Consider the following 11455-nt stretch of genomic DNA (forward strand, 5'->3'; position numbering starts at 1 on the left):
GAGCAGGGCCCATCCCGAGCCATCGATGCTGCCGGAACGCTGCCGCCCGCGTGGCGAGGGCCAGGCCCAGGCAATCGGCCATTTTACACGTCAGCTGCCTAAAATGGGGGCTCCCACCTTGCTTTCCCCCTCCTGCTCCCGCCTCAGCACGCATGCACCCACAGGGAGGGGAGGGACAGGGCCGCAGCCCCCTGCACGCGAGGGCGCCGGGAACGGGAGCCAAGGTGGAATTAGAGGGAGAAATTAAAGGAGGGGAAGGGGGGGAAGCGGGAAGGATGCGCCTCGCCTGGCGCGGCCTAGCCAGCGATGGTTGGCTTTGTGCATCCTGCGGAAGGGAGAGGCAGGAAGGCCTCGAGGGGGGAAAAATGGGGGGAAAGAAGGGGAAGAAAAGGAGCATTTGGGTGAGGATGGCGAGGGGCAGGGATGCGCGGGGGTGCGGGGAAAAATCTTCCCTTCTTTCTTCACCGACCCCCCTTCACCCTCCCCGCAATCCCGCTTTGACTTTTCCCACAGAAGTAGCCAACCTCCAAGAATGCAAATGACATTCATTATGCAAATGCATGCAAATCAGGTTTAACTATCGGAAGAAGGGCTCGGAATTTCTAATGGGTTAACTCTTTCCTGCGCGGCCCGGATAACAAGAGCCCTCGTGTCTTCCTTGGGGCTTTGTGCTTCCCAATCCATCCCGGGCACCCCGACCCACACCCCTCGATGGGCACCACGGGCCCTGGGGAGGAACAAAGCATCGGGAAAATACCAACAACAACAATAAAAACCCCACTGGCGTGGGAGCGGCTGCCCCTTCGTTAAATGTTGTGGCAGGAGACAAGACAAAGCAGGCTTAAGCGTGGAATTGGGGGGAAAAAATGGAAATGAAAATGGGGAAAGAAAACAAAGAAAGAAAGAAAGAAAAAAGAAAATAGAAAAACAACAACAACAACAACAACAACAAAAAGGAACTATAAAATGAAAGAAAAATGGATCATTAAAAAGGAAAATAAAAAGGAAAATAAAGAAAAAGGGAAATTTAAAAATAAATAGAAAAATAAAATAAAATAAAATAAATATTAGGAAAGAAAAAAAAGGAAAGAAAAGAAAAGGAAGGGAAGGCAAAGAAGAGAAGCAGGCCGCTCTTGGCAGAAGGTGAAACCCTCCGGTGGTGCAGCAGCGAAGGGTCCTGGCAGCCACAAGGGTCTGGCTGCTCACACTGAACCTGCTCACTGGGATGGCCTTGCAGCCACTGCCTCTTCTTCTGCTGAAAACAAAGTCACAAAATGCACCAAGATCCCCTTCTTCTTCTTCTTCTTCTTTTTTTTTTTTTTCAGTGTTTTCATTGAGGAAAAAAATTAAATTACAATTTCCCCCAGTGCTGGGTGAGCCCGTGGGCCTCCAGGGAGGGAGGGAGGGAGGGAGGAGCAGAGGGATGGCAGTGGTGGCACTGGGGCCCCAATCCACATCCCTGTGACCAGTCCAGCATCCAGGGATGCTCCGAGCGTGTTGGAAACGTGCATGGCCTCAGTGTGGGACCACGGCCCCACTCCTCCAGACCTTTGTAAAAATCCTGATTCCTGATCCCAGCCCCAAAAATGAGAAGGCCCCAGCACTGGGAACTGAAAAAGGAAATTCCGGGTGGTGACCTGGTGCTCACTGAATGTTGGGATTGCAGGAATTATGAATATTACAATGGGCTGTAAAGAGAAGAAATAGATGCATGGCAGAATTCTATATATTTTATAGCAAGTTTGTATTGATTCATGATAATAAAGCACTTTAGGATTATTGCTGTGTTTTGCCCGAGAATTATTCCTCATCTGTTCCAAAACCTTCTGATTTTTCTGTTATTTTCTATACCTCGTTTTACATTTGATTTTTTTTTCCCAATCTACTCAAAATCTCTTGTTATTTGAGCTGTGAAGTGTTAAGTGCAGCAGCAATAATCTGTGCAAGAGCAAAAATTTCCAAAATTTTAGGGCTTTGGTTTGAGACACCATAAAAATTATTGGTTTAGAGTCAGTTTGCTGTGCTCTGAAATGCACGAGCCCAGAACTACTGGTCAGTTAAAAAAAATAAACCCTTTTATTTCATTAAGCTGGTTCCAGACTAATAAGGCCTCCGCAGAGGGTAAAATATACTTGAGGTGTGCAGTTTGGCAAACCCCTTCCCCTACTTAAAAAAAGAAAAATACAAAAAGAGGAAAAATTACTGAATAATGAAATAAAGGAATAATATTTTAAAAAAAAGCACCAGTGATTTGGATTTCTTTGTCTTCTGGCCTCCAGCCCATAGGAGCAGGAGCCTTGCTGCGCTCCCCTCATCCTGTTTTGACTCCAAGCCCCAATTTCCAAGTTCACACATCATTCCAAAACTGGAATTGGGTGATTTTTTCTTTTTTAATTCGTTATTGGAAAATATATTTAAAAAAAACCAACCAAACAACCAAAACACACACACACAAAAAAAGCCCACCCTCCCCCCCTAAAAAAAACCCAAACAAAAAAGTAGGAAAAAAGCCAAGTGCTGTGCTGGAGGGTGCTGGTGGGTGCAGCTGTGCCCAGGCATGGCCGGGAGCTGCTCATCACTGGTGACCAATACACAACTGCATTACCCTGGCGCGGGGCTGACAGGACAAACCCCTCAGACGCTGCCTCACGAGCACCCAAAGAGTACAGAAATTGTCTTTTCCCGGGACAGTAAGGAGTCAGGATGCATTAACAAATACCTGGCGTCACGGGCATCCCTGGAACTGCGGCAGGACGGGCCTCGGGCTGCAGGACACAAAACCAAGGTTGGGTTTTAGCACAATGTTGGCAAAGAGCGGTGCAGAAATCGCTGGTTTTAAAAACTCCAGGTGGAGTCACGTGAAAAGGGGTCTGGCTCCATCTCCGAAAATGATTTTAACATTTTTGATGGGTTTTCTTTATTTAGAAGGCCTCCTGTTCATTCACCTCTCTTTGCCTTCACCTCTCTTCTCTATCAAGTTTCACTGCTCATGTCCACATCTGTTTCAAACCCGTTTGTTCTGGTTTCCCCCCATCCTTGATGCACCTCTTTGGCCCTGGAAAACTCCTGAAGACACCCAACTGCAGCCTTTGGGCACAGGGTGGGAAAAGAGCTGCCGTGGGCACTTGCAGCTTCTACATCACCCCATGAAAAATGCAACTTTCAACATGTTTGAATCCCTTGTCATTAGAAATCAATAACACACCCTGGGATTGTTTATCCACGCAGGGGATGGAATGGACCCTGGCAGCTTCCACAGTAATTTCTTGTGTGGAGGGACCTGCAAGCTCTCTGGAATGAGGGAAAAATGGAGGGGTTGAGAAATTACAGCGGAAATACCTTTATTGAAAATATACTGTGGACAATAATTTCAAGCGGCTTCTCAACCACGTGCAGGGGCTGCACATCCCATGGGAAATAAGCAACAGGAACAAAGTGACCCCATACAGCCACTTTCTTCCCCGTTTCTCCCACCAGCCACTTAAAAAGCCACTGCCCAGTCTTTGCCAGATGCCAAGAAGTTTTCTGCCTCAAAAGCTGTGTTTTCCTCCCAAGCCCCACGTTCCCTCCTTGGCTGAGGGTGTTTTCCAGGCGAGACACTCAGCAGTAGGCTTTGCATGGCCACGCCATGGGGAAAAGACGGGTTGGCGGAGGTGCTGTTGGTCTTTGAATGAATCCAGTACCAGATCATGAAAAATTAGCAAAGGCAGCAAGAAAACATCCTGGACAGAGACACATGGAAACACCACATTCCTGTGATGGCCACAAAAGTGCAGCAGAAGATACCACCGGGGATGAGAGTCCAGGTGCCCCAAACCAACCTTCCCAATGGAAAAGAGCCTTTAAAGTCCCAAAGTGCTACGGCAAAACCTCTTGGTTGCCCTACCAAGCAGGATGTGGGGTGTTTTAAGGAAGCTGTGGGGTTTGGGGCTGTTACAGGTAGCAGAAGGATTCCCTCCTGCATGCCCACACCGGCACCGGTGCTGCCAGGAGTCACCTGGGGATTGCCTGACACCAAGCAGCAATTAAAGCGCTTTTAGGGAGAATCCCAACTTTTCATCACTCGTATGAAAGCCAAGAGGAAAAGAGGAATTTTGCAGGAGCCACTTAAACAATCTTGTGGCAGTCGATGCTCGTCACCTCTCAGGACACAATGGGATGTGAAAGCATCCTTGGACCGCCAAACAATTTCCCATGGAATCACAGAGAGCATTTGGCTTTTGATTATCAGGCCTTAAAAATGCAGGAGGCAGAGGCTCTCGATACTGTTATTTTTGGAGGGCTCCTGATACTGTTATTTTTAGCCGGTTTTAACTCATCTCACAAGCCCTTTTTTTACAGCCAGCTCACCAACCTTCCAGGGCCAGATTTTTTTTTTTCCAGACTCCGCCTGGGGCTGCCAACATTGCTCAAAAAAAATCACCCCCAAAAAACCCCACACACAACACAAAAAATTCAATCCCACCACCCTTTTTTTCTAATTTTCCCAAAGAACTGGGAGGCGTGAGCACTCGAGAGTCAAATTTGCCCAGGACCCGCGTTCCCTAAGAAAGCAGGGCTCATTCGCCTTCCACAAACTCCGCAGTGGCAACAAAAGTCCCTTTCAAGCCCTTCCAGACGCAAGTCCTTCAGCTCAATTAGTCAGGCACACAGAGACACAAAAAAGCCTCCCATTCAGGCTAGTGGCTGGCTGTGGAGGACAAGGGCGAAGAAAGGATCTTTCTCCCACGCTTTCACTGGGTGTCATAACAAGCAGAAAGCCCTCTTACGGGGGGATTATTGGCGATAAGAGTCCGATGGAGGGGCTGGGGCAGGAGCTAGGGCTGCAGGAGGAGGGGAGGAGGGGATGGGGCTGGGGTTGGAGGTTGCAGCTCCCAAGGTCGGCTGAGCATGGCCGCTGATGGCATCGCGCTCCATCAAAAATGTTTTTAAAAAAATTACAATATTCCCCCCACCCTGTACACACACGCGCAGAATAATCCCGGTTCTCCATGGCAACCTGCTCCGTGGCCATCCCTCGCACCAGAGGAGGGAGGCAGCTTGCTTTCACTCTGGCATCTCCGCCAGCTTGTCCTGGTGCTGGCACAGCCTCAGCAGAGCTGGGCAGAGGGGCTGGGCAGGCTTCCTCCCGCTCCCTCTTCTCCAAAAATCAGTGGTTTTCTAGAGCAAAGAGCGTCAAGGAGATGCACAGCTCCATGAGAAAGCTCTGCCTCCAGAAACGCAGCCAGCCCTGCTGATGCTCCTGCAGATGGGTGGGTTTAATGGTGAAAAGACCTTTTTTCATTAAAAAGAAGAAGAAGAAATAAAAGCTGTGTGTGCGTGTTAGTGGGTTTTGTTGTTCAAAGGCAAAACAAAGGGGAAAAAGAGAGAAGAATCTCCAGGGAGTGGAGTTTGTCTGCAGAATTGTGGGGTGGGGCAGTGGCCCAGGGCCACCCGTCCCCCATGGTCCCTCTCCAGTCCAGCATCGCATTCCGAACCCTCAAACCTCCCCCCAGCCAAAGGGGTCAATTGCTGCACCTTCTGGCCAGGCCCCAGCAGGGAGAAAACTCCTCTGGATACCGACAGTGCCCTGCAGGATTAGTTGAAGTTCCTGAGTGAATTATGTGCCTAATTCCCTTGAACAATCCAAGTTATATTGTTAATTCCCCATCGCTTTTCCATTGACTCTATATGTGACTGTGCAAGCCAGTGCCCCTCCAAATCTTTTCAAAGATATGATTCCTCTCCCAAAAGCAGGGTGACAGAGGCAAATTCAAAGCAAATGCCAGAAAATTTGGCATTTTTCCCTCCTGCCCAGACCCAAGCCCCTGCCAATTGTGGCTGTGGGACTGTCCCCACTCCCAGCACCATGGAGGAGCAGGTGACAAGAACATCCAAGTTCAGCGACATTTTACAAGGATCAGGGAGGGAATAGAAACTCTCCAGCTCAGGAACGGAAAGCCAAGAAACTCTCTTGGAATACATTATCCCATAATTGTAGGGTTTCAAGCACTTTCCTCCCAAGCAGCTGGTGCCTGCTGATGCCAGAGGAAGGTTATTTGGCTCAGACACATTCCTGCCTGGTTCAGCCCGGGAATCCCTAAAACAATCCACTCCTATGAAATACTGTAAAAGCTGAATATTTCACTCAACCAAAACAGCAGAAATTTACTAAAAGACGGAGGGGGAGAGACAGATGAAACAAAGCCGACTCCTTAGGGACAACCCTTCCTCCTTCCCAAAGAGCACTCTGAGCCTCCAAAAGGGTGAAGAGGATCTGGGGGACCCCCTTTCCGTTTCCCAGAGCTCATACACTGATCCAGAAAAGCTTTTGTGTTTTGGAGGGTTTTTTTCAATAAAAGATGAGCTTCCAGCAGGCAGGAACTTGCTGAAGGTCGAATTAAACCTGGTTTACCTGCCTTGACCTGAACAATGCAAGGCCACAAGATGAGCCAACAGCCACCTGGAGCCACACCGGGCTCGAAACCAGGCCACCCCACCACCAGTGAGTATCCAGTCTTTTTCAGTCCCGACACTTATTAATCAGCGCTTTTTTTTCCTCTGAGAACCTGCATTTTCTCCCTATCCCAGAGCAAGCTCCACCTCATGTCCTCCACTTGCCTGTAAAAATGCATCGCACGAGACCAAGCAGTTAAAGCCAGCAGATGCACCCAATATGGATGCTCCCTCCTCCTGCACCAGCATCCTGGCACTACCCCTTTTGTCCCTGCTCCAGCAATATGAAAACCCCTGAAAGTGGAATTACAATTATTTTTACACCTAGCCTGGGCTGTCAAAGTCAAAGCTCAAGCCATGGCCATCGATGCTGGGTGGGGATTACACAGCTTTAGCTGTACAGTTACAGATGCCAGGTCCAAGTCTGCTCGCAGCTGTAGCAGGATAAATCCTGGAGTTATACAGTGAGCGAGAGATTGTGATCCACTGATAACCAGAGATGGACTCAGCCAGGAGTGTCGGTCCAAGACCTCCCCATCAGCCTTGCAGACTTCAGTACATACAGACACTCCCCAGCCAGAATCCCAGGATTCGGGGCAACCCCCTCCACAGCTGGCACGGGACCCCTAAAACAAAATTTCCCATCTCTTTTCCTGCAAACCTACCCAGGCCATCACAGCCCTGCGGACAGCAGATCCTGCCCGCGCCCGGCGGCCGCCACCCCTCCCCCAGCTCTTACAGCGAGCGGGAGCGAGCGGAGAGGTGCCGGGACTCACGCACACGTCCCTTTCTATATCTGTCCCTGAAAATCCCGCCGGGGGAGCCGGAATGCGGCCCCAGGACTATATTTAGGGCCCCCCCCCGTCACGCTGGCACCACTGTCACACAAGCCTGGGCCAGCACAGCCTCCCGCCGCCGCGGCGGGCAGTGGGGAGAGCGAAGCTGCCAGCGCGGGCGGCGAGAACCGCGGCTCCGCTTTCACATCCAATCACCCCGGCTGCATCTGAGCGACCTGCCCGCTGGCGCCCGTCTCCTCCCAGCAGCCTGAAGACCACAGAGCTCATCATTTTCCTTCCAGCTGTACCCCCTCGGGGCACTGTCACCCGCTCCCCCCGGGCAGGGTGCGGGAGAGCCATCCGGTCCCGTTTGCTGGGCACCCAGCACCGCGTTTGCACCCTGGGATGGGCGGGGTAATTCAACAAATCCCCTCTCCTGCCGTACAGAGGTCGGCACTGGCCACCCCAAAATTATCCCAGGGTGCTGCAGAGCACCTTGCGAAGTGCCGTGCAACGGTGGCCAGACCCCATGGGCAAAGCCGCGGTGGGGACAAGGACAACGGGATCCTGCCTGCACCCCTCCTCCAGTCTGTGCTCCGAGACGGGGGGCACCGGGGCCCAGCGCCCACACGGTTAATTCCGAGCATCACCCCAGCCTCCGTTCCCACACAGCCGCCACTTGCTGAAATTAAAGCAGGGCCTGATCTGATTCCTATGGCGGCTTAGCGCGCCCACTCAGCCGGTTTATCATAATCCCGACATAAAAATCGCTCCCTTGAAAACGCTCAGGGGTTTGAAGCCCTGATTGTTTGAAGAGGAAAGACTCTGTTCTCAGCACAAAGATGTGCTCCCCTCTCAGCCCCGGTCCGGCAGCTGGAGGCTTCAATCAGCGTTTCTGACCCCATGGGTACCCATGGCAGGAACTCTCACGCTTTCCTTGGCACAGAGATCCCCCCAAACCCAGCCTGACCAGCTGGGCCACACGGCACCCCAAGAAGAGCAGAGCTTTGAGGACTGGTGCTGGGAACAAGTCACTGCTGGCTGCCAGCCCTGCTGCGAGAGCTTCTCTAAAAACCATCCCCTCTCCCTCCAAATCCAGCTGCAATTGCTTGTAGGATGGAATTATATCCCTGTATTTCAAAATTCTATCGATCCACACAAATTTCTCTCATATCAGTGTGATTTCTTTGTGGTGGCACTGCAGTGCTATTCCACACCTGCCCAACCCAGGGTGCATGGGGCCGTGCCGAGAGGACAAGGGGCACTCCATGGACTAGGGAGACCTTGAAGGGCTTGAGCCATCAGGGCCTCCTTTTGTTTTCAGTTTAAAACTGTAAAAGGCTGGCAAAAAAATTCCTTCAATGGGGAAATGTCAGTCTTCCTCAAACACCACAAAATCATGATTTTTAAAAAACATTTTTTAACTACTTTTCATCATTTGGGGCTGAGAATTTTCAAATATGAAATGTAAAAAATATACATATTTTATCCATCACAAAATAAAAGTTCTCATCCCCTGGCAGTACTGACCAGCACAAGTATTTCTGCCCTTTTGCCAGTCCCCCGACCCACAGCGCGTCGCTCGTACGATGAGAGTGGTGCAAAAGGGCTTTGGCCTCAGCAACAAACTGCTCTGCTGCATTTCTGCACTGCCAACGTAAGCATCAAAGACAGAAGCTAAAGGGGATCTGCTGAGTGAAATTAATAATGTTCAACAACTATATTTGTATAGGCTCGTTGTCCTCAATGGCTCACTGAATCAGGGAAAAATTAGTATTGCATTTGCTCCCTTTCTTTTTTCCCCAACTCCAAACTGCTGCTAAGCAAGAGAAGGGATGTGGAGAGCTGACACCTCGCTTCCGAACATGCGAGTGTGTCTCCTATTAATGTCTCCAGCAGTTATGTGGCCAGAAGGGAGAACAGAGTAGACAGTGCTGAGTGTTAACCAGTCAAATCATAGTGTCCAAGTAAGCTTAAATGGCCACATGTAAACTGCAATTTGGATCAATGTCACGCAAACACACAGGGCTTACTGCTACTGCACTCCAGGAGTAAACCAGGGAGAAAAGGAAAAAAAATTAAAAATTAGCTGTTCACAAGACTATTCCAAAACCCTTGGAGAGAGCCAAGCTTGCAGTCACACGGACAGTCCCGCTGCTGGAAATGGTCACCCCCCACAACAAAAACTCAAATTAAAAAGAAATTCCACCCAGCCGAAGAGCGACGTGCTCCGACAGCACCCACAGACCCCAGGGACTACAGCAAAGCTTGTGGCACCAGGAACCCCAACGGACCCATCCAACGGCTGAGAGGCAACGAGTGGCTGGAACTGGTTCCCATTTCCCTCCCAGGCTGGGAGCACAAAGGGATGGGTGATGAACATGGAGGTGCTTTAGCCCCACAGTGTCACCATGTCCCTGAATGGTGGTGGGAGTCACAAGCGTTCTAAAGGGAGCTTGTTGCAGCTGGGAATGAGGTGCACAAGCTCCAGAGAGCCAGGTTGGGCCTGGTGGGCTTTAAACCCACCCTCTCCATCACCGACCAGCACAGGCACCTCCTGCCCCTGGCTCCAGGCCCTCCACACATGGTTTTCTAAATTCTTGGACGAGTTTCATCCTTGTCCCAGTTTACATCCCCCCACTCCTGCTCATGCCTTTGTTATAGCCAAGAAGTGACACCATCAAAATCAGCCTATGGCAGTGCCGCACAGAGCAGGATTGGTCACCCAGGAACACCAAAAGATGCTCACATAGCACCGCTCCCAGCCCCTGATTGGAGAAAAGGCGCTTTTCCCCCTCCTTGAGGGAAGCCAGCGGCCAATGGTGGATGGCACATGGCAGCTTCCCAGTGCTCACCCAGAATAAGAGTCCCTCGTCCCCCTGGGGAGCCACCGCACCCCTTCACACCCAGACTTTGGGCCACTGCTCGGTGCCGACGTCTGCCCACAGACACATCCTGGTCCATCAGCCTGGCCGGAGTGGCAACCACCCAGCTGGACTAGCAAGAGTTCTCCTGGCTCAGTCTGCCTGGGAAGGATGAATGAGGAGAGCTCCATGCGGTGACATCCCGCTTTGTCACCGCTTTGTCACCAAAGCCAAGGGTGTCCAGCTTCATCCTACGAGATGCTCAGGGTGTGAGCATCCATGGAGGATCTCTCCCCTTCCTTGGCGGGTGCTCCCCCTGTCCATGGAGCAAAGCTCCTGGAGCTGGTTCTCTGTTGCCCTGTCCTCTGCAATGTCCCTCTCTGACCGGGGTCAAACCACCTGGCCAGGAGAGCAGCACTTCACTCCCCCCAGGGAGCAGCAGCAGGACGGCAACAGAGAACAGGGAATCAAAGAAGAGCTTGTAAAAACTTCCCTAAATCCCTGTCACTGTCAGCATGGGCTGTGGGAACAGCACCAGGAACAATGGCAGCACCCAGGTGAACCTCAATGGGAAGATGGAAAGAAGGTTTTCCCTAAGCTTTCCCCAAGCAGATCATTACAAGAACTCCCAGTTAACACATGCACTAAATTATTCTGAATTACAGGGCCACGAGTGAGGGGGAAAAATATCTTGTTTATTAATTTCATGCAATCATATGAGCAGGATGAATCTTTCATGTCACACCCAGCACTACAGCCCTTCCCTGAATGAAGTGCCGGGGACAGCTCCTTCTGCCCTCTGGGTTTTTTTAAAGATCCCAATGAGCACATGAGCGCAACGAGCGGGTCCAGCACAGGTCAAAAGTCAGCTCATTTCTACATCTCTCACAAGAGGATTTTCATAAAGTCACAAAGCTATAATTGCTCCTTTCCAAATTTAGTTCAGGTGCCGTCACCCACATTAGCTCTTTATTATTATAAAGTCTTTTTTGGTTTGGGTTTTTTTTTTTCCTCCTTGGAATCACTGTTCTGATATTATTTTATCTTAATCCGCCATGAGATCTTTGTGTTCTTCTAAGCAAGATCAAGACACCTTTTCAAATAGGTTGCTGTGTTTTGCAGGTGGTATCTCGGGCACCCAGTCTGACTATTAAAAGCAAGTGGGAAGCACCCAGTTCACCTCTTTGACCCAAAATTCCCTTCTACGGTAGAGCAGATTAAAAAATCCCAGTTTCCATAAGGAAGAGGTTGATGCATAATCCATTAAAGAGGGATAAGAACCAGCATCAATTTGCAGAGAAGATAAATTAAGCAAAATCAAGTTCCCCAATGAGTCTCGTGTGGTTCCACACACAAGTGTTATATATATATATATATACA

The 11455-nt window shown here is 50.3% G+C and overlaps 1 long non-coding RNA gene across 1 annotated transcript in view; it reads right to left on the reverse strand.

The window, feature by feature from the left end:
• The window catches only part of LOC103611239, a 30867-nt gene that overhangs the window by 18469 nt on the left and 943 nt on the right, over positions 1 to 11455 (reverse strand). The window contains exon 2 of the long non-coding RNA XR_552301.2: positions 2720 to 2765. This is a non-coding gene — a long non-coding RNA (uncharacterized LOC103611239). The remainder of the gene's footprint in view (positions 1 to 2719; positions 2766 to 11455) is intronic.

This window comes from Corvus brachyrhynchos, unplaced genomic scaffold (assembly GCF_000691975.1).
Source record: "Corvus brachyrhynchos isolate BGI_N302 unplaced genomic scaffold, ASM69197v1 scaffold122, whole genome shotgun sequence".
Lineage (NCBI taxonomy): Eukaryota > Metazoa > Chordata > Aves > Passeriformes > Corvidae > Corvus > Corvus brachyrhynchos.